General features: G+C 39.9%; 1 long non-coding RNA gene across 1 annotated transcript; it reads right to left on the reverse strand.

Moving 5' to 3' along the window:
* Window positions 1–5,828: 5,828 nt before the first annotated feature.
* Window positions 5,829–11,541, reverse strand: LOC128948720 (uncharacterized). Its single transcript, XR_008484150.1, has 3 exons — window positions 11,486–11,541; window positions 7,710–7,822; window positions 5,829–5,884 (listed from the first exon to the last, which is right to left on the reverse strand). It is a non-coding gene; the product is annotated as an uncharacterized LOC128948720 (long non-coding RNA).
* Between the last annotated feature and the right edge of the window lie 8,232 nt (window positions 11,542–19,773).

The raw sequence follows: 19,773 nt of genomic DNA on the forward strand, positions 1-19,773 counted from the left end.
CCGGTGAAACCGGAGCTGGCTCGCGCGGGGGAAGCGGCCCCCCCCTACCGAAGTCGAGGGTGAAACCGGAGCCGGCTCACGCGGGGGAAGCGGCCCCCCCCCCACCGAAGCCAAGGGTGAAGCCGGAGCTGGCTCGCACGGGGGAAGCGGCCCCCCCCCCCACCGAAGCCGACTCTCGCGGGGGAAGTGGCGGAGGCAAAGCTGGAGACGGAGGTGAAGCTGGCTTGCTCCCACCCCCACCATCCAACCTGCCTGAAGCTGGCGGCGGAGGCGAGCTCTTACCTCCACCATCCAGCCTGCCCTCCTCCCCCAACAGTAAAGGTGCAGACGGTTCCACACTATTTATAGGAAAATCCTGCACACCACTCTGCTGGGGACTCAGGCATAAGTATCTGAGTTACAGAAGGTGCCAGGGGATCATCCTCACGACCATACCCTATATTCTTCTTATAAGCTTCTGTTGCCCTTTCTGCTGCCTTTCTCTCAGAAACCTGCTGAAGCAACGTATTATACACCACCCGCCATAACTTGCCAAATTTCTTTGCTGACTTATCATCATCTAACACTGCATCCCACAGGATATCCCCAAACTTTTTCCACTCTACTATCTCATGAACTGTATGTGGGTTAGCAAAAATCCCTTTAGAATGACCATAAGCTAATAACCCTGGTAACTCCTTTTTTAAATCTACCCCTTTTACTCCTCGCTTTTCTAAATATGAGGAGAATAGGTCGTATGTCGCTTGCCTATCCATACCTATATATCAGCGCGCGCTGTTGCAGCTCTTCCAGGCTCCTGCGACATGTAGAGACTTGAGATACCATTGTAATCCTCAAGGGTGCTATTAAAATCCGGCACCGTCCCGGCTGCAAGGACTCTCACCCAACTTCCTCGACCGTGGCGAATTTATAATCCAAAAGAGCGAACGTTCAGAATGCTGCCTTTGCCCGCATTCTCCACCATTTGTCGGAGGAAGGAGACCCAGACACCAATTGGTTCATCCAAGTCCGATTTATTGATCGAATACGGCGGGTTAAATATGGTTCTTAATAAGCTTCATACATATTGCAAAAGTTGAGCTCAGGATTGGTTAGTTACATATCAGCAACTACACCTACTTCTACATTCTTGTGCTTATTCTTCTGTTACATTCTGCAGATATTCAGGACTAATCTCACCTCCCTTTCCTCATGTTGCAGCAAGGCCATCCGGCATTCTTGCCTGTCAGCAGTCACTGAATCGGAGACTGCTGACCTCCCTTTCAAGCTTAACCAGCGGCATTAAGTCAGTATGGCCTTTCTCAGCTAACCAACTCTTAATAAAATCCTCCACAGAACTCAGGTAAACCAGTTTTGTGCCTCTCTGTCTCTTGGAATAGACTTAACACTGAATGATAGGAAACATTCAGGTATGGGTGAAGGGAAAAATAAGAATATTGATGCCTGCAAAAAGAGACTTGGAAGTGGCAGAGACATTATAAACAGGGTTTTAATACGATGTGAATTACAAGCACTTGATACAGAGGGGATGATATATTGATTTTCCTCATTCTGAACTATGCCTGTCACTAAGATCAATGGAAGTCACAAACCTATATCAAGGAAATTATAATATGTGGAATTATTTATAGAATGGCTGCTCCAGGTACACATCAATTGCAGCATCATAATGGCCCGACTTATGACTGAGGACAAAGCCATCTATTACATATTGTAAATGAGAAAGTGTGCATTGCCATCATTGCTTCATTTTCCACATTTTTCATAAGTGAAAGGAAGAACTAATAGAAGCATTCTTGTACAGCCTTTTTTTATAAAGAAGCAACAAACATTGTAGAGTTTATCACTAAACGACAACAATTCCACTTACAAACTAAGTCATTAAAAGAACAGCTACAGGCAGTATTTTCCAAAACAGAGTTATGCAATGTACACCAAGGCAAATACGCTGAAACTTTGGGAATCACTTCTGGATTGCTCAAAATTCTGGGCACCCTGAAGAAGCTGAAAAGCAGCAGCACACAGGAGGGCAGCATCTCCAAGCTGCTGGTGGCAAGGAAGCATGAACCTGTAAACGCATGCTTCCCTTTTCCACTGCAAAAGCTCTGTCACCACTGGCAGACAAAGAAAAAGTCTAATGGCTACACAGGCAGGCACCTTTATAATTTTCATATCTCAAAATTATGGCATTTCCAATAAAGTCTGCTTTTGAATCACCATTTACTTCTACAGTTCACTTAGTTTCACAGCAGTCTCTACCTCCCACTGTTAACTCTTAAAAGAAGCCTTTCAAAGGTCAACCCAAACTGTTAGGATTCTAGATGGTAAAACTGAATTTTTCATGTCTACTTGTTCTTCTGAAAGGCTTAAAAGCAATTTGTGACAATCAGCACAAAGGGATTTGATTGACAAACTTTAACAAAGTGATCTAGAGAAGATTCATTGGGAAAAAAACTGCTAAAATTGCAAATTAAATGGCAAATAGTTTTTCTCTGTCTGCCCTTGAAGGAAAATAGGTTCTCTTCTTAGACGTGAAAATTTTGAATTCGGGAGGGAAAAAGAGGAATTTGGCTGGGTTTTTTTTGTATTTTATTTTTAAACCTCTAGTATTGTGTTAGACTGATAGCAACCAGCATAGTTAGAAGATTTATTTCTTTACTATCCTGATGGTGCAAATTATTTTGTATGCTACTGCCACTACTGCAAAGCCTTTGCTTTAGTCCTCAGACAATCCTATTACCCAAGTCAAAGTAACTCATTTTTCACCTACTTTAAGTCAGTTCTGAAATTCATATACAGGGCAAGAGCAGGATAAAGCTTTTGTCTGTTTGAAAGTACAGCATAACTGATAGATTTTACATTTTTGTAATGGTGCTTCAACCTCATATACCCATTTGCTTGTTTAATTTTTAAGTATTATTCTGATTTTTTTGCCTTTACAACATTCTTCTGTGACTTCAAATTACTGTTGCCTGCAAATATAACTAATGTGTTAATCTTCTCAACTTTCAAATCACTCACATGACATAAACCCACTCAAAACCATTTATATTTTGATCTACAAAAACCTACTACATTTTTTTACTAACAAGTTCAGGTTTTTTAAAATTATATTTATGTCTGTGAAAATTTTCCAATCTCCTACTCTACTCAAAGCTATTCTAACATTATGGCGATTTTATGTAATTAAATTATTTTCCTGTCTGGTAACTTACTGTAGTTTACATACTTTTGTATTTATTGGAGACATACCAGAAAAAAAAAAAAAGCATTTGAAATGCCAACAAACAAAATTTAACACAGAAAACTCAGAATTCATTAATGATAAAATATGTAGTTATGAAAGACTGCACAAAACTCATTCACTCACTGAATCACTACAGAGACTGAGGGATTTATGCAAGGTGCAATACATCCAAAACAATACAGCTCAGTTCAACACATCACATCTCACTGCATTAGTAGCACTTGTAAACTAAACCTACAGCTAAGCCATCTCAGCTCATTTACTCTTTATAAAATTACCTTTTCTCTTCAGAGCAGCTATCTTTGCCAAAGGACAAAGGGTTTATGTGGGCAAACCTACAGTATTAATCTACACATTAAGCACCTATTCTGGCAATAATAAATATGAAGGTCCAGAATTACCCATTACAGACCGTAAACATGCTTGTTTACTTATTAGGATCTTTATAAAGCCACCATACAAACAATTTGTGTTTAAGAAAAGTCCAAGATATGATTCAGTTACTTCTTTGCAGGCTGACCAAAATATTTTCTATTAGTTTTGCAGTGACCTTTGTTATATGTTATTCTAGTGTCGGGGATACACATTTTAAAACTCCTCTTGACAATGTGATTAGAACTGTTACTATATGATTAAAACTATATGATTAAGCTCATTAAAACCAATGATGAAAGTTTCTTTAGATAATCTAGCATGTGGATTAATTTTATGATTGACATTTGTTTGCTCAAGAAGGTTTTTTTATTCATCAAAGACTCAGGTAATGAAAAATCTTTACATCTTTTAATTACACATTCCTGATAATATCAGCCTCAATTTCTGCATAGTTGCAATTTAGAATAAAACATGTTTTAATTCACTTCTTCTAAAGCGCAGTAAAGATTTCATCAGGTATTAGTGGCAAACACCACCAGTCCAAACCTACTTGGATGTTTCTTTTCAATAACGTGACTAGTAAGAATTGCCATGCGTAACAAATTTTTCTTTTGCTTTCTCAGTGTTTGTGTAGATGTCGAACAAAAAATTTAATGACTGCGCAAATGGTTTTTAAAATACCCTCAAAATTGAAAGATAACTTTTTTTAAAAGCAACTGCTGCTCAGACTACTGCTCATATTCTACACTCGGTGAGCTGACCCTTGCAAGATTTCACATATCTGTCTCACAAACTGTTAATGACAGATAAAACACACCGCTGCAAAGAGCCTGCCCTGAGGTGACCCAGCAGCAGTCAGGCTGCTGCTCAGGCAGGCCTGGGCTCTGCTGGGCACTCAGAACCAGCCTCAGACCCTGTGCAGGCAGGCCTGGGCTCTGCTGGGCACTCAGAACCAGCCTCAGACCCTGTGCAGGCAGGCCTGGGCTCTGCTGGGCACTCAGAACCAGCCTCAGACCCTGTGCAGGCAGGCCTGGGCTCTGCTGGGCACTCAGAACCAGCCTGGGCTCTGCTGGGCACTCAGAACCAGCCTCAGACCCTGTGCAGGCAGGCCTGGGCTCTGCTGGGCACTCAGAACCAGCCTCAGACCCTGTGTGCCCGTGGCCCTGGGCTCTGCTGGGCACTCAGCACCAGTCTGGGCTCTGCTGGGCACTCAGAACCAGCCTCAGACCCTGTGTGCCCGTGGCCCTGGGCACTCAGAACCAGCCTGGGCTCTGCTGGGCACTCAGCACCAGCCTGGGCTCTGCTGGGCCCTCAGAACCAGCCTCAGACCCTGTGTGCCCGTGGCCCTGGGCTCTGCTGGGCACTCAGCACCAGCCTGGGCTCTGCTGGGCACTCAGAACCAGCCTCAGACCCTGTGTGCCCGTGGCCCTGGGCACTCAGAACCAGCCTGGGCTCTGCTGGGCACTCAGCACCAGCCTGGGCTCTGCTGGGCACTCAGAACCAGCCTCAGACCCTGTGTGCCCGTGGCCCTGGGCTCTGCTGGGCACTCAGCACCAGTCTGGGCTCTGCTGGGCACTCAGAACCAGCCTCAGACCCTGTGTGCCCGTGGCCCTGGGCACTCAGAACCAGCCTGGGCTCTGCTGGGCACTCAGCACCAGCCTGGGCTCTGCTGGGCCCTCAGAACCAGCCTCAGACCCTGTGTGCCCGTGGCCCTGGGCTCTGCTGGGCACTCAGCACCAGCCTGGGCTCTGCTGGGCACTCAGAACCAGCCTCAGACCCTGTGTGCCCGTGGCCCTGGGCTCTGCTGGGCACTCAGAACCAGCCTGGGCTCTGCTGGGCACTCAAAACCAGCCTGGGCTCTGCTGGGCACTCAGAACCAGCCTCAGACCCTGTGTGCCCGTGGCCCTGGGCTCTGCTGGGCACTCAGAACCAGCCTCAGGCTCTGCTGGGCACTCAGAACCAGCCTCAGACCCTGTGTGCCCGTGGCCCTGGGCTCTGCTGGGCACTCAGAACCTGCCTCAGGCTCTGCTGGGCCCTCAGAACCAGCCTCAGGCCCTGTTCGCTGGCAGCCCTGGCCTGGCTCAGAGTTCCATGGAGCCCCACGTACCTCCTCATGCAATCCAGCGCCCGGATGAAGAAGTCTTTGTGCAGCTGGTGCCTGTCCCTCAGGATGGAGCACTGCTCCAGCGTCACTGACATGGATGTCCTGTCTTTGGCACTCTTGCAGCAGGTGAAGCGCACTCCGTTCAGCTTGCGGCAAATCTGAAACACGGGCAGGCCCCACAGGTCAGCCCTTCCTTCCTACCAGGCTGCGCAGCCCTACAGCTCTGCAAGCCCAGCGAGGGCTTCCAGACAGCTACAGCACTTCTCAAGAAGAAAACACCTTCTGGAAGTTAGTACCAGTACACTGAATTCCTGAATTTGACATGGGACTTTCATAACTATAAAAGAAACAGTTCCTTCACCGTTTCCTCACTGAATGCAGCAGCTGCCCTGTTCAATGAAAGCTAAATTGTCTGAATATCTGATGAATGAAGATATGGTGAGTCTTAACTCACAAACATGAATGTAGCAGACTAACTTCTTGTGAAGGTATGGAGTCAGACACATCTAACTTACATAGTTTTTATTTTCAACAGGTGAACTGTTCAATGTATGGCTCACAATTAATAAAGTTTAACAAATTGCTGCCATGGATTGTCTACTTTCACTTATACTTTGAAAAAGTTATAACACATAAAGGAAACATGACATTTTGGAGGATGATTCTTCCTCTTAGGAATCAATCTGTGGTTGTATCATTCCATTAGTTTATACTATGGTTTCAAATGATATTTTACTAGAAAAAGAAAAATTGAAGGAGAGCTTCTGTGCCCAAATCTACCAATTCCCAGATATAACCTGTCCTGAGAAAAGGTAATACTTTGCTTACACCTATCCCTGGGGAATCACAGGTGTAATGGTACAAAACCTCAAAATGTTTGTGAGAATGCAGCAAGGCAATAAACTACAGCAGGAATCACAAAAAGAAACTTCCCGCATTGGCTATCATGGGAGAGCTCGCAGGATGAACTGGAACATGAACTGAAACATGACCAGTGTCAGTCCAGCAAATAAGTGTTTCTTCATCTAATGCTAATTGCATTCTTAGAAATTCTATTAAACAATAAATACTATTAAATTCTATAAAAATCAAAAAATACTTAGAGCCTTTAAGTTCTTTGTGATACCATGGTGAGGACAATCTCAAAAGTTTAATTTAGGGAACCAATTAAGGGAATCTTACTTAGAATCCAAAGAGGTACAGGATAGTGAAGGAGAACCTATGAGTGTTTCTTCCATCATATAATTGAAAATTTTAAAAGTTAAATCTGTTTAAAAATTTGAACAGTTGCACTGGGATTTAAAACAAGTACTATATGATAATCTGCTTAAATAATTATGTGAAAGAACTGTTTCATTGAAGAGATTAATTCTCTTTGCACTAGTATCTTTGGAAGCCCCCGATTCATTGGGGCTATTCGATGTGAATGAGTCCTAAAAAAATTTTAAAATATTAAAAAATCATTTATAAAATAAAGTAAAAAAATCCCAGGTAATTATTCTGGATGAGTGATGGGCTCATATGTGGAATCTTGTACTTCCACTGCAATAAAAAAGTGATATTGCACAGCTACTGCACTGACAAAGTTTTCTTCTTACATCTTTTTCAATAAATAAATGGAATATAGAATAACAGTGTGTAGATCACTAGGACCAGAAATACACATTTCAGAAAGTTAAAGTAAGGGAACCAAGCAATCATGTCCCACATCATACCTCAAGGACACTAAAAAATTATTTTGAGTAATTTTATATTATCAAAGAATGGATATCAAACAAATCACTCAAATTCTAGCAGGTTCTACCAGTTTAAAAAGTGAGAAAAAGAAATTGTCTGCAAAAAACTATTACAGCACATCTGCCTCCTTTAACCAGTGAGTTTTCCAGTCATTTCCTTAAAATCCATTGCAGTTACAAAGTCAGCAAGCTTATGAAAATGAGTTTATGGTTAGTTCATCAATTTCTTTGAAACGAGAGAGCTCACCGTTGCAGCCAGCCACATGATTTCTACATTCTTTCTCTTTTTGGCCTGGATATTTTGATGAAGACTTTCTAGCAATCCCTTTAAATCATTTTGTTCTTGAAAATGTGGTAAACCTGGGAAAAAAGGACGAAAAAAGTTGCTCATTTTGATAAGGTTGGTCATATGATTGTCCCGACTAAAGAATGCTCATGGTAAAGAACAGGTCTATTATTTACAGCCTTGTTTTGGAACACAGGATAGAAATTACCAGCTAAATATTTAAGGAATAAGCAAACCTTATGTCTTTTGAGTATTGCCTTGTCCTCCCTAAGATCTTCACGTGGAAATTTGAAGGATCTTCAACCTTTATCTTATAAATGGATGGTGAAAAACAAAACCAAATCTCTGCTGTAGTTCTGTTCATCAGCTATTACAGACATTCAAAAGAAATCAGAAAAATAAAAAAAAAACTGAGTGTATTACAACCTGCTTTGATGGGATGATTATTTTTTAAAATTAAAGGAAAAAATTAGGGTTTTGTTTTCAAATTGAAACATCTAGTTTTTGTTTTAAAATATGCCTTAGATTTTTCCATAATGTAAGATAAGGGTTAAACAGCACTTAGTATCCCCTCTAAAAAGTAACAAAGTATATTTCTCCTGAAATTAAGTGGGGCTTTATTTTGAAGTAGAAAATAATTTCAAGTTTGCTTAAAATCCAAAAATTTACCTGCTTGTTCTGGGTATGGAATTTAAGTTGAAGTTTAATTTATCCTACATCTCCAGCAAAAATTCAAGAGTAGGCAATTTAATTTCCCCCTCTGTTTCATATGTATATAGAGGAGGGATTTTTCTAATGTTGCATTTATCCTTGCTAGTTCTGAAAATCAATAAAAACATGCAGAATCTGTTTTTTGAAATTATTTCTTCTCATGGTGGCAAAGTAAAAAGAATTTAAATCATAGTTATCACCAAATAAAGGGGCCAGAATCAAGTGGAACAAAGTGAAACTAAATTGATCAATGGATTTCTTCAAGCAGAGAAAGTAAATTATCCATCCAGTGAGGGGAAAAAACCCCACAACCCAAGCCCCAAACCCAAGCCCAAAAACTTATACTCAATTGGAAGAAAAAAAATGAGGGAAGTATTAATGAAGGTCAATATCCATTCTCCTAACGTGATCCAAGTTGGAATGATCCCTCTCATCAACAGGCTTTTACCTTTTACATCTAATAAATTCTGTAGTTTCCCTTATCCATGATTCATAGGAAGAAGTACTTTAAATCTATTCAAAAAGAACTAAGTTGCTCCAGTCATACTGTGCTGTCTAAAAAAACTCACAAACAAACAAGAAAAAAAGAAAAAGGGAGGAAAACATACATCCAGAATCTGTTTTGCAATAATTTTAATGTGGATTGTTTTACCTCTGTATCACAAGCTCTGATTGTACATTAGATAATGTAGAGCACATAAAACCACATCACACTCTGCTAGACTATTACACTTATGGGTGCATCTGTTTCTTTAAAACAGAGAGCACAAAACGGCAAAGATGCTTTGAGATGATGCAAATGTATCACTAAACATTCTATTGCTCCCAGTAGCTTTCCTTTGGGTCACAGCAGAAAACGTGACATCTCAGAGGGATGACTTCAGCACAGGTACAGCAAGAGTCTCCTAATTCACAGTACTGCCAAAGGGGTTGCACCTTGACTGGAAATGATCAATGGCCTAAACTCCTTGGGTCCCCCACAGTACCAAACCACCAAATCAGGCTGATAAGGGGGAGAAGCCTGGAAATACCAAACAGCCTTTTTGTTTTCAGGTACTTACGTACTACTAAACAACTATCTTACGTTTTTGGACCCTTACTGTCTTAGTATTTCTATAAAAGCAGTACCATTTTGAGCTATATTTGGTCAGCATTTTTGGTAGGAACCTTGCTGGAAACATGCTCTTATTTTCAGTTTCTGCTAAAAGAATTTAAGAAGTTAACAAATGGGTAAATGACGAAGTGTATGTTCATCCTAAAGACAGAAAGTCAGTGGATGCTTAGTTACAAGCAAGACTATTATTGCCAAGGAGAAATACAGACACAAGAGGAAAACTAACAGCGAAGGTGGCAATACCTTTCAGGGAGTGGGAAATTGAATTCTTTGAAAGGGAATATATGAATGAGGCAGCAGGCCAGGGAGGCTGCCAAGGGTGGATCCAACAGCCTGGCAAATAGGGCTGCAAATGCTCAAATTCTGTTGGGCTTTTTGAGCACTGTTTGGAACTGACAGCTTTGGGAACACAGTCCTGCATTGATTTTGTAGCACAGATTTGGCATTATAGGAAATTATCTGGATAGGTGGGACAAAACCATCAAAAAGCCATCAATATTGAATGCCTCTCACGTGGCCCCAGCACCAGGGTTGCTGCCAGCCTTGTATGGAGGTTTGTCTTCCAGACGAGGGGGAACAGGAGTGGGATTAAGTCCTGCCACAAATGAACAAGTTTGAGAGCTTCCCTTTTTTCCCAGGGGGCTGGTTTAAAAGGCACATTTCTCCAAGGCAAAAGACTGACTCTGTATACTGGCAGGGAGCTACTGGGAAGGGCAGTGGAACCAAAAGATGCTTTATGTTCCACAAAAAATTGTATAAAGAAGAGACTGAGTTCTTAAAGGTAAAGAAAAAAAGCAAGAAAGTTATAATAACCAGAAAATACACGATGAACTAGACACAATTAGTTCTCAAAAGCCTTCACAGTCTGAAAGAAGTCCAGGAACTGTGTGGCTCACTAATAATCCTTCAGGAAGGCAGTACAAGTTTAAATTGTGTTAATGAAAAGTAGCCAATACTGTCTGCATGCAAATTTTTGCTTTTATAAAATAAAATCCATTTATGAGGTAGCAGATCTACCTTAGTCCTAACCTGCATGAGGTTAGTTTTTCGAGGATGTTTTCTTAGCAAGATTCCCCTCAATTAATCACCCAACTTATTGTATGAGTTTCTCTGTAGACATCCTGGAAATAAATACTAGGTCTGTGGGGGGATGGATGGGCATCCTGCCCATCATTTAGGAAGGGCTTTTGTTTCTGTCAAAATGATTAACAAATTAAAATCATCCTGATATAAGAGATAAACATGTATACATACGCATGTGATGTATTAAAGTTTTACATAGCATTTAAACATCAGGCAGTTAAATCTCCCACATTTGGGACTATAGTTTGGGCATTAAAACTAACAGGATTCGATTGATGCAGATGTTTTCTTCAGTCCTTGCTTCTGGCAATCAGAGTAACAGCATAGTAATGCTTATGTTTATAATACAGAAGTTCTATAGAAGTGGAATACAGGGCCTATTCCAATGAAACCTTGTCGTTCATATAATGATGATGTGGCTCATTGCTTGTATTTGATCTGCAGATTTCTCCATGGTTCACCAAACCTCAACATATTTTCAGAATAAGAACAGAGGGTATGACTGAAGCTGATGAAATTGCCCACCAAGTATTTATGTAAAAATACAGTAGGTACAGACTGTCCTCTACATGAAATATTAACAAACTTATTATTTTAATAACTTAAAATAGCTGTTCAGTTCATCATTCCTCTGTTTCATTTTCTCTGTAGTTTCTGCTGTGGCACAAGGCCTGAAATCACTCCTGAGACCAGCAGGGTCATGTACAGGTACAAAATGTTTAAATTTATGGAACAAGTTATGGGATTCTGCTAATATTACTGTCTTATAACCTTCTACCTACTCAAAGCTTTTCAAACCAATTTGGACATTGCATTATTTTGTACTCACAATCAGGAGGCATTTTTTCTGTAAATAACTTGTAATATTCTTTGAGAAGCTCTAAGTTTTCCTGGTTAATGTTTTCCTGCAAAGTGGTATCTCCAAACCTATGAAAATACACAATAAATTATGAAAAAAACCCAAAACCCACAAACAACAACAAAAGATAAATTATCCTTCATAGTTATTTCTTTGCATAAAGAAATAACTTTGGTGCTAAATGCATTAGATTTTTTCAAACATGCAGTAGTTAAGTTCTTGTATGCTTTGGAATTAATTTTTGGAAATGAGATCATCGCTGATGCATACTTCTTCCAAAACTTTATTAACAAAGCAATCTATTTACAAACATGCAATAAGGCACTTATTCTTTTCCCCTCACAAATCGTGAATAAATGGAAAGGCACTTTGGGGGAATTCCAATTCCAAAAATTGGGTACCACAGGCAGAGAACACCAACTCTCCATCTCTTAGTGCTGCTACTGCTTAAGCATACCAATTTCTGTAAGAGCTGGATAATATGGAAGTGACACAAGATGGAAGAGAAGCTTATCTACAAAATAACTGTAGCTATAAAAACAAATATCTTTCTCTCTGAGACCAAGATTTCTACAACAGCCACATTTCACATGCCAAGAAACTAAATCTCACGGTACTACAGGAGATATGATTGTAAAGACACGAATGTCCCCATGACAATTAGGGCCAAAGTTTTGAAATTCATCTTCAGAATAGATTTGAAAAGGGAATGGAGGAGTACAGGAAGAGAGGCATGGGCAGATAAGTGAGAAACTCAGAGAGAAGGGGACACAGATCAGAAGATACCAAATATGCTGCTAAATTGGGAACAAGGGAAGCAAATATTTCAACAGGCCACAGGGAGAAGATGTAACTACTTCCTTAGTAGCCATTGCTGCACTGTCACATGAGAACATTTCTTTTAAATCGGAAACATTCTCAAGTGTATTCTATCAAAAAACAAATTAAAAGATTTTTTTTCTAATACAGTAACATTTCCTAGAAATTTGCCACGAAAGTGTTTTTATATTCTCAGGTTCTTTATCCCACAAACCCCTCCATGTTTTTAGCCATAAATCGTGTGTGGTGTTTTCAGTCTCAAAAACAAATGTACAACTTTAGGAGTTAAGCAGCATTTTGAATTAAGACAAAAGCAGACTGTAACTGCATGCATTAAAGCTGCTTCTGCATTGAACTTATTTTCTTGGCAGATATTAGTACATATCCATATTTATAAATATGCAGTTATTTTGTTTTCTCCTATGGCTTTCTTTGCACACAATGTAAAATGACCACTGGGAACAACACTTCCTGCCACTTCACTTGCAAGCCAGGCATCTTTTCATACCAACTCCTCTACAAGCCCCCAGGTAATCAGGCTATTTCTAAATGTTGTCAAATTTTTCCTCAGACTATTCATAACTCAGTCCTTCCTGCCTATCTCACTCGTGTAAGCTCCCACCAGCCTGCTTCTTGCTTACCACATCACGTCTTACCTCTTATTTTTTGAGTGTCCTACTCAGAACTGTCATGACTGATTTTGTTGGTTTTGCACATTATGAGTTTGGCCACGTCACTCCTCTCAGCACTTTTCTCTTTATGTCATCAGAATAACCTATTTTCATTTTCAAGAAGTTTCCAAGTTCTCTAACCAGCTATCCAGCTCTTTCACAGTAAAATGCCAGATTTTACTGTCTTTAGATTCAGTCTATGTCTCCCATTTCAACTTTCTGCCTAAATTTTCTCACATACCACCACTCAACTTGGAGAAGTGTCCCATAAACATTCACAAAGCTACCTGATGACATTCTTTAGTAGACTTCTTTAAAAGACTGGGTTTACTTGGCTGTCTACAGTGAACAGGAGATAAAATCCTGTGGTGTTTAACTTCTTGCCTATTACCCAGGTTAAGGATTTTCACTGTCTCCCTCCATTACTCCAGCTACAGCTTTGCTATAAGCTTTTGGCTTAGAGCAAATGCAACCTCAAGATAAGCATTAGGTATTTTGGACGCTCTGTTAATAAAAGCAGCTAAAAGAAAAGAAGTTTTAACAAAGTAGCTGTCTGTATTGACATCTTGACTTCTACTTTGCAGTTTTAGCCCTGCACAAATGTGGTAATTTAACATGACTGACAGATACCCTTCTCTTGGAAGAGAAAATTAATACGTTGGTGAATCCATGACTATTATTATACTAATTAATTAGTTTCCAGCAATCTGTTGCAGAGGAGTACTAATTTCTCTAGCTTATCACTTGTTTGGTCTCTTCAAACCCATCTTCAAGATGTAAGAATTTTGAATTTTCAAACTTGTGTGAGAATTTCAGAGTACTGCATACAACCAAAATTCTGCATCTGAAATAGAAATCCATTTTGCACCTGTATCCAAGAGAAACATGGCACCAACTCTGTGAAACGGAGCCCTGCTTATGATCTTATCTTCATCTGGACTTTTTCACTGTTCTACATTGCTTCATAGCTTGTGTTTATTTCCTTTAATACCTTTGAAAATACACACTGAGTCAATGTGAGATTGTCTAAGAGCAAATAACAAAGAAGATTTGTTTCTAATCCTGAGAGATAGCCTGTACCAGCATGGAGTACTTGGACAGAAAATGCAACGTGACTTTTCCTTACCTCTCTGCCAGTGTTTGCTGCTCATCGATTCCAACATTAAAGAGCACTGGATACATGCGAAGCAGCTTTCCCTCTTTAATCTCTTGTGGCAGCAGCTCAAACATCTTTGCTGGGAGCTGGACCTCTATAATGTAATGTTCACTAGGAACAATGAAAACAAGAGTGAGGATGGGGTTCTTGAATGTCAGGAAAAGTTTCTTCAGCCAGAGAATGGTTGAGCAGGTTGAACTGGCTCCCCTGGGAAGTGTCACAGCACCAAGCCTCACAGAGTTCAAGAAGCATCTGAACTCTCAGGCACGGGGTGTGATTCTTGGGAAGCCCTGTGCAAGGCCAGGAGTTGCACTTGATGATGCATATGGGTCCCTTCTAACTCAAAATATTCTGTGATTCTGTAAAGAATGTTCCAAAAGCGCCTCTAATAAAAGAATGGCCTCTAATAAAAGCATGTGAGCTCCTGAACAGAATTTCACCTCCCCTGGGTGGCTGGTGTCTACCACCCACACCAGATGATCAGTGCACTGCTAGACAGTGCCACACACTTTGGATTGATTTGTTTGTGCACACAGAATGTCAGGTTTAAGCACTTTCCTAGAAAAAACAATTACAAGTAAATATGCTGACTCTTCAAGATAACAATTTGTAGTTTGATTTTTCTGTCTTGCATTTCTACAGTCTTTCACTCTCATTTATTGAGCCATACCATATAACAACCAAAATAAAAATGGAGGGTTTCTAAAAAAATTATTAGAAAATAACTAGATTTTCACCTTTTCATCTTTTCTTTTTACGGTTCACTTCCAATGCTGTTTGATAGGAGCAGTCTTATCACAGCTCTAAGAGGAATGGCACTCCTCCACATAAACCTTGTAGATTTTATTTTTAAATTTTTTTTAATTTTAATTATTCCCAATGTATTGCCTATCATATTCCAGCCTTCCTGAGTGAATCATCCAGATTAATTAAGTAAATCAGTGGTGAAAGCCCCCTTCAGAGGAAACATATATTTTCTAAAAGTTCCTGCTTTTAGCTGAATTTAATTTACAGTCATCTTAAGAGCAATGATACTATTAAGGAAGTGATTTTTGCAAAATAAAACTATTTGGAGCTTCAGACTAGAATAATAATAAAGATGAAAAATCCATTCCAATCTTGTTAACCCTCAAATAGCCAAAATAAACGGAGTATTGCAGTTTATGTCCTGACATTCAGCAGTACTCACGTGAGATTCATAAAGGATAAGTGATTTTGTGCAAGGATTTCTGAGACTGCCTATGTCCTGTGTGATTTTCAGCAGCTAAAAAAGGCTTCCATTTTTAAAAGTGACTACTAAGTTTTTAATACTAAGTGGCATCGGAGTTTTTTGGTTTCCATCTTAAAAACAATCAAGGCCTAACTCTTGGAACTGCAGTTTCATTTCTCATGCTGAAATACAAATTCAGGACATTCAAAAGCAAAGTTTCTCAGTTAGAGACCACATTTGTAAACAATGGCCTTGTCACTTGTCCAGGGTTCAGTATCCATGTGTGAATAATGCACCAGCAGCTCTGCACAACACAGACGCTGCTCAGATTAATCTGTATTAGTAACTGGAACTTCAGCTTTTTATCAGGAGAGTAACCCAGAGCCTACTGGCTTTTAGAATCCCTACTAACTCACCTTCTAAAAAGTAAAACAATGCACTTTCAATAAAACAGAACTCAGCAACAAGAAAACCATTAGACGGGTTTCATGGGCTACAGATTAAAACTGCAGCTCAGTTTCCTGGGCTCCAAGAAACAAAGTTCTTACCGCCTTCCACTTATAATAGGCAAAAAATCTTCTGACTTGGCTTCAATTACTCTAAACATTACTTTCTGCAAATCTGAAATGCCCACAGCCATGTCTTCGAGCATCCCTGCTTCTTCACCTACATGAAAAGATTAAAGAGACTATTAACAGAGTTGGCAGATCAGTCACTGTATAGGTCAGGGCAAAGCAATATATTTTCCAGTCTGTGCATCTAAAAATCACAGTTCTAAATCCACATTACAGTAACCTACATAAAACCAGACTCATTTCTTGAACTGCTGACAATTCTGTGCCCTAAATGGTAACCATGAGTATTAAGCAATTCTGAAAATCAGCCTGCTCTATATAGACATAAAATAACCTCAGAAAAGCCATTTTTGTCTATTCTGAAAGTTTTCAAAAGGCTTTCCTGCTGATGGAGGACAAAGGTTTTGAGAATAAAAACAAGCATCATGTAAAATGGAGAAGACAGCTATCTCCAAATGAGCAACTGCATAATAAAGCTGCACAAATGCTAAATTCCTCTACTTTAGTCAAAATCTCTGATTCAGGGAATGATTCCAATAGATCTAGTTCAAAGTTTGAAACATAAGGCAATTTCTCCCTCCAAATTTCCTTTTTAATGCATATCAAATAATGGCATGTGTAACAAACTATGAAACTGTTTTCAGGCTATCTTCACATTATCAGCACTGGGGATCAGGGCCGAGGCTGATAAAAGCAGTAAGTGTTTAAATCTTCCGTTTGCATTAGTTTTATAAACCTGCTATTTTGGGTCAGGTCTGCATGGAACAATAAGCAGGCCGTGTTCTCTGAGGAACTCAGAATGAAACAGATTAATAACTTTTGCTGCAGAATTAACAACACAGTGTCAATGACTTCAGCTGTGCTATTATGTGCAAGTCTACTGTCTTGTAAGGACAAGATTTGATTCAGCAAGCCAAATAAGAGGCTTGCTGAGGTTAAAATAAGAACTTCCTGGGTAACTTCTGGGCAGGGAACATAAGGAACTTTGTCCAAGAGCAATACTTACTGTATGTGCTAAGGAGTCCTTCATACTGCACCAGCAATCCAACAGTGTGAAGCTGTTGTAAAAATCCTTGATCATGTAAACCTGTGTGCAATTTGATTGCAAAACCACAGACCAATCCAGCGAGTTGTAAAGATAATTAAAACATGTGCAAGAGTGTTACAAGACAAACAGATACAAGACATTTCAACTGTTACAAGACAAACAGTTAAAATGAGGCTTGCCATCATTATACACAACAGAGGTAGCACCTACATATTTGAGAAATCAGCATAGGTATTTCTGTTTAGTGACTAAGTACATGATTTCATAATAATGTATTTTGATGGGTTTTTTGGGGGTGTATAAAGTAGTGAAATATTCTGTTAAGGTATATTAGATAAGCTTAATTTGTTTTGTATCATTGTGTGTTATTTACACTGACATAAATAAGACCAGAACCTCACTTGTCAGGCTTCAAACATGCAAGACTGTGAATTAAACATGTGAATTCTGATGGATTTGAAAGTGGTTCAACATCTAATGTAACTGAATCTCCTAGGCAGCTGCCAACTTAAGAGAGAAATTAAGTGAAATGTTTAGAAAAAAATCTATCTGAAAAAAACATGATATACAGGAGAAGACATAAAGAGCTTCAGTTATTTGCCAAGAAAAGACAGTTCTAAGGAAAGACATGCTAATAGTATTTAAACACTTAAAACACTGCCACAAACTGAAAACAAATTATCTTCTCCCTATTTCCAAGGTGACCAGGAGAAAAAAATCTCCCTGGCTTGGATGCTGCCTAGCCAGTACCATGGATTTCTACTTCCTATTTAATTTCTTACCACATTATAAATTATTTAGGTGAATATAATGGAAAATAAATGAAAAAGCTGTATCAAATTGTAAGGGAAAAAAAAAAAAAACCAATGAGAAAGAAACCCACAAACACTGGCATGAAGAGTATGCTTATAATTAGAGCAAGAGAAGGAAGTGAGCGACACAAGACAACCTACTGCTTGGCTGAAGACGATGTCTCTCCTCAGGGTCAGCATCAGGCACTGGGGCAAGCCACAGGCAAGTTCCTGGAGCAGGACAAAGGCCATGGACTGCTTGGCCCTGGTCACCACCTCTGCCATGCAGTCCTTCAGCGTGACCACCTGCGGGTACAGCTGCTCGTACCAGTCACCTACAACACGACAGGTCATCTGCTCCAGACTGGAAAACTCGCAGTGAAAAACCCTTCTTCACTAGGAAGGATGGCAGGAGCAGCTGTGCACATCACCCTTCCCTTTAAAACAACCCCTGCAGCTCTCCCCAGACCACTGTGGGACCACAAATGCCACTGGAGAACATACTTATAAGCAGGATTCCATCTTACCACTGGGAATGGGGTTAAATCCCTGGCCTGAATCCAACTGCACTCTGAAACAATGGCCTTTTCTAACAGTCCCAGCATCCCTGTAAAACTGGTATTCAAGTGTCACAAACAGAGTACACAGGGAAACACATAAAACCTCATTTAGCACACAGAGATTAATACAGTGGCGATGGAGTCTCCTTTCAGGACTCAGAACTGGCTATGTAAGAAATGAAATAGCATCAAAAATGCAAAACCAGAGAGAATAACCAAATATTTAAGAAAAGGTGGGTGCTGGAGGGTAAAACACAATAACAAATAGGTATCTGGAAGGGTATCACCTACTTAATCTACAGGCTGGAAATATAAAAAGCTTCAGACCATATTCCTTTTTTTTTAGATTCTATGTTGTTCTCTTTAAACATTTAGACATTTTGAACTCATTTTAGCTATTTCTATCAGAGAGATGCAGAGTATTTTGAAACATGTTTTTCTCTATGAAAATACACGCTAGGCATATTAAAAAAAACACTCATGAAATGATTGAAAAATGTGATTCCTTAATACATTACAAATGAAACAGTGATAACTAGGAATGGAGGAGAATTGGAACACCTTACACAAACTTGCCCAATAATCCCAGCTACTCCTGAATTTTATATGATTTAATAAAATCAGACCTGCCTTGTAGTTGCATATGGCTTTGCCTACCCCTAAGTTGAGCAAATAATAAAAACAAATAAATAAATCCCCCTCCTTCAGAATCTACATCTCAGTTTGATTGTACAGTTTGAAATGAGGGAAATCAACACTCTAGAAGAATCTATATAAAAGTTGGGAATGCAACTGACAATGCAACAGTCTATAATTGGCTCATATTTTCTGTAGGTCAGTGTAATTAAGAATCAATGATAATTAAAATCTGTTGTAATTAGGTGCAAGACAGCAACGTGTTGTTTCAGGTAACATTCTGAGTCAGGCCAGTAAAACCTCATTAGAACTGAGGAAGTTCTTGAGGCAGAAGACAGCTGCCTGTTGCCAGTCAATTTGGCTGAGCTCCAGAAAAACACACAAATTAATAAAACTGCAGCCAAGAAGACTGCAGAGAGCTTTGAAAGCTGGGAGAAATTAGAGAAAGCAAGGAGCAGGAAAGGGGAACAAGGACAGAGCATGCACAGAGAATCGGATGAGCTCTTTGTTAACTTTGTGGTCAGACAACATGAGTTTTACCACAGTCATACATATTTAACCATGAGTAAGTAACACAGACTGAGGAAGCATTCCCTGGAAAAAAGCAGTTCTGAAGCGAGTGTCATCCTGACAAAACAGACCATGAGCCACCCCCAGGCACAAGCTCCAGGTGATTTTATACATGTCATTGGCTAACAGAGTGATGACACGCTGTGTGCCAAACGCTGGTGTACACGTTTTAGAGAGGCTGCTGGAAAAATGGAGAGCTTGCAGCGCAGAGCTACCAAGATT

Source organism: Melozone crissalis, unplaced genomic scaffold (genome assembly GCF_028551555.1).
Source record: "Melozone crissalis strain CALT ecotype California unplaced genomic scaffold, PUWL_Pcris_2 ptg000151l_1, whole genome shotgun sequence".
Lineage (NCBI taxonomy): Eukaryota > Metazoa > Chordata > Aves > Passeriformes > Passerellidae > Melozone > Melozone crissalis.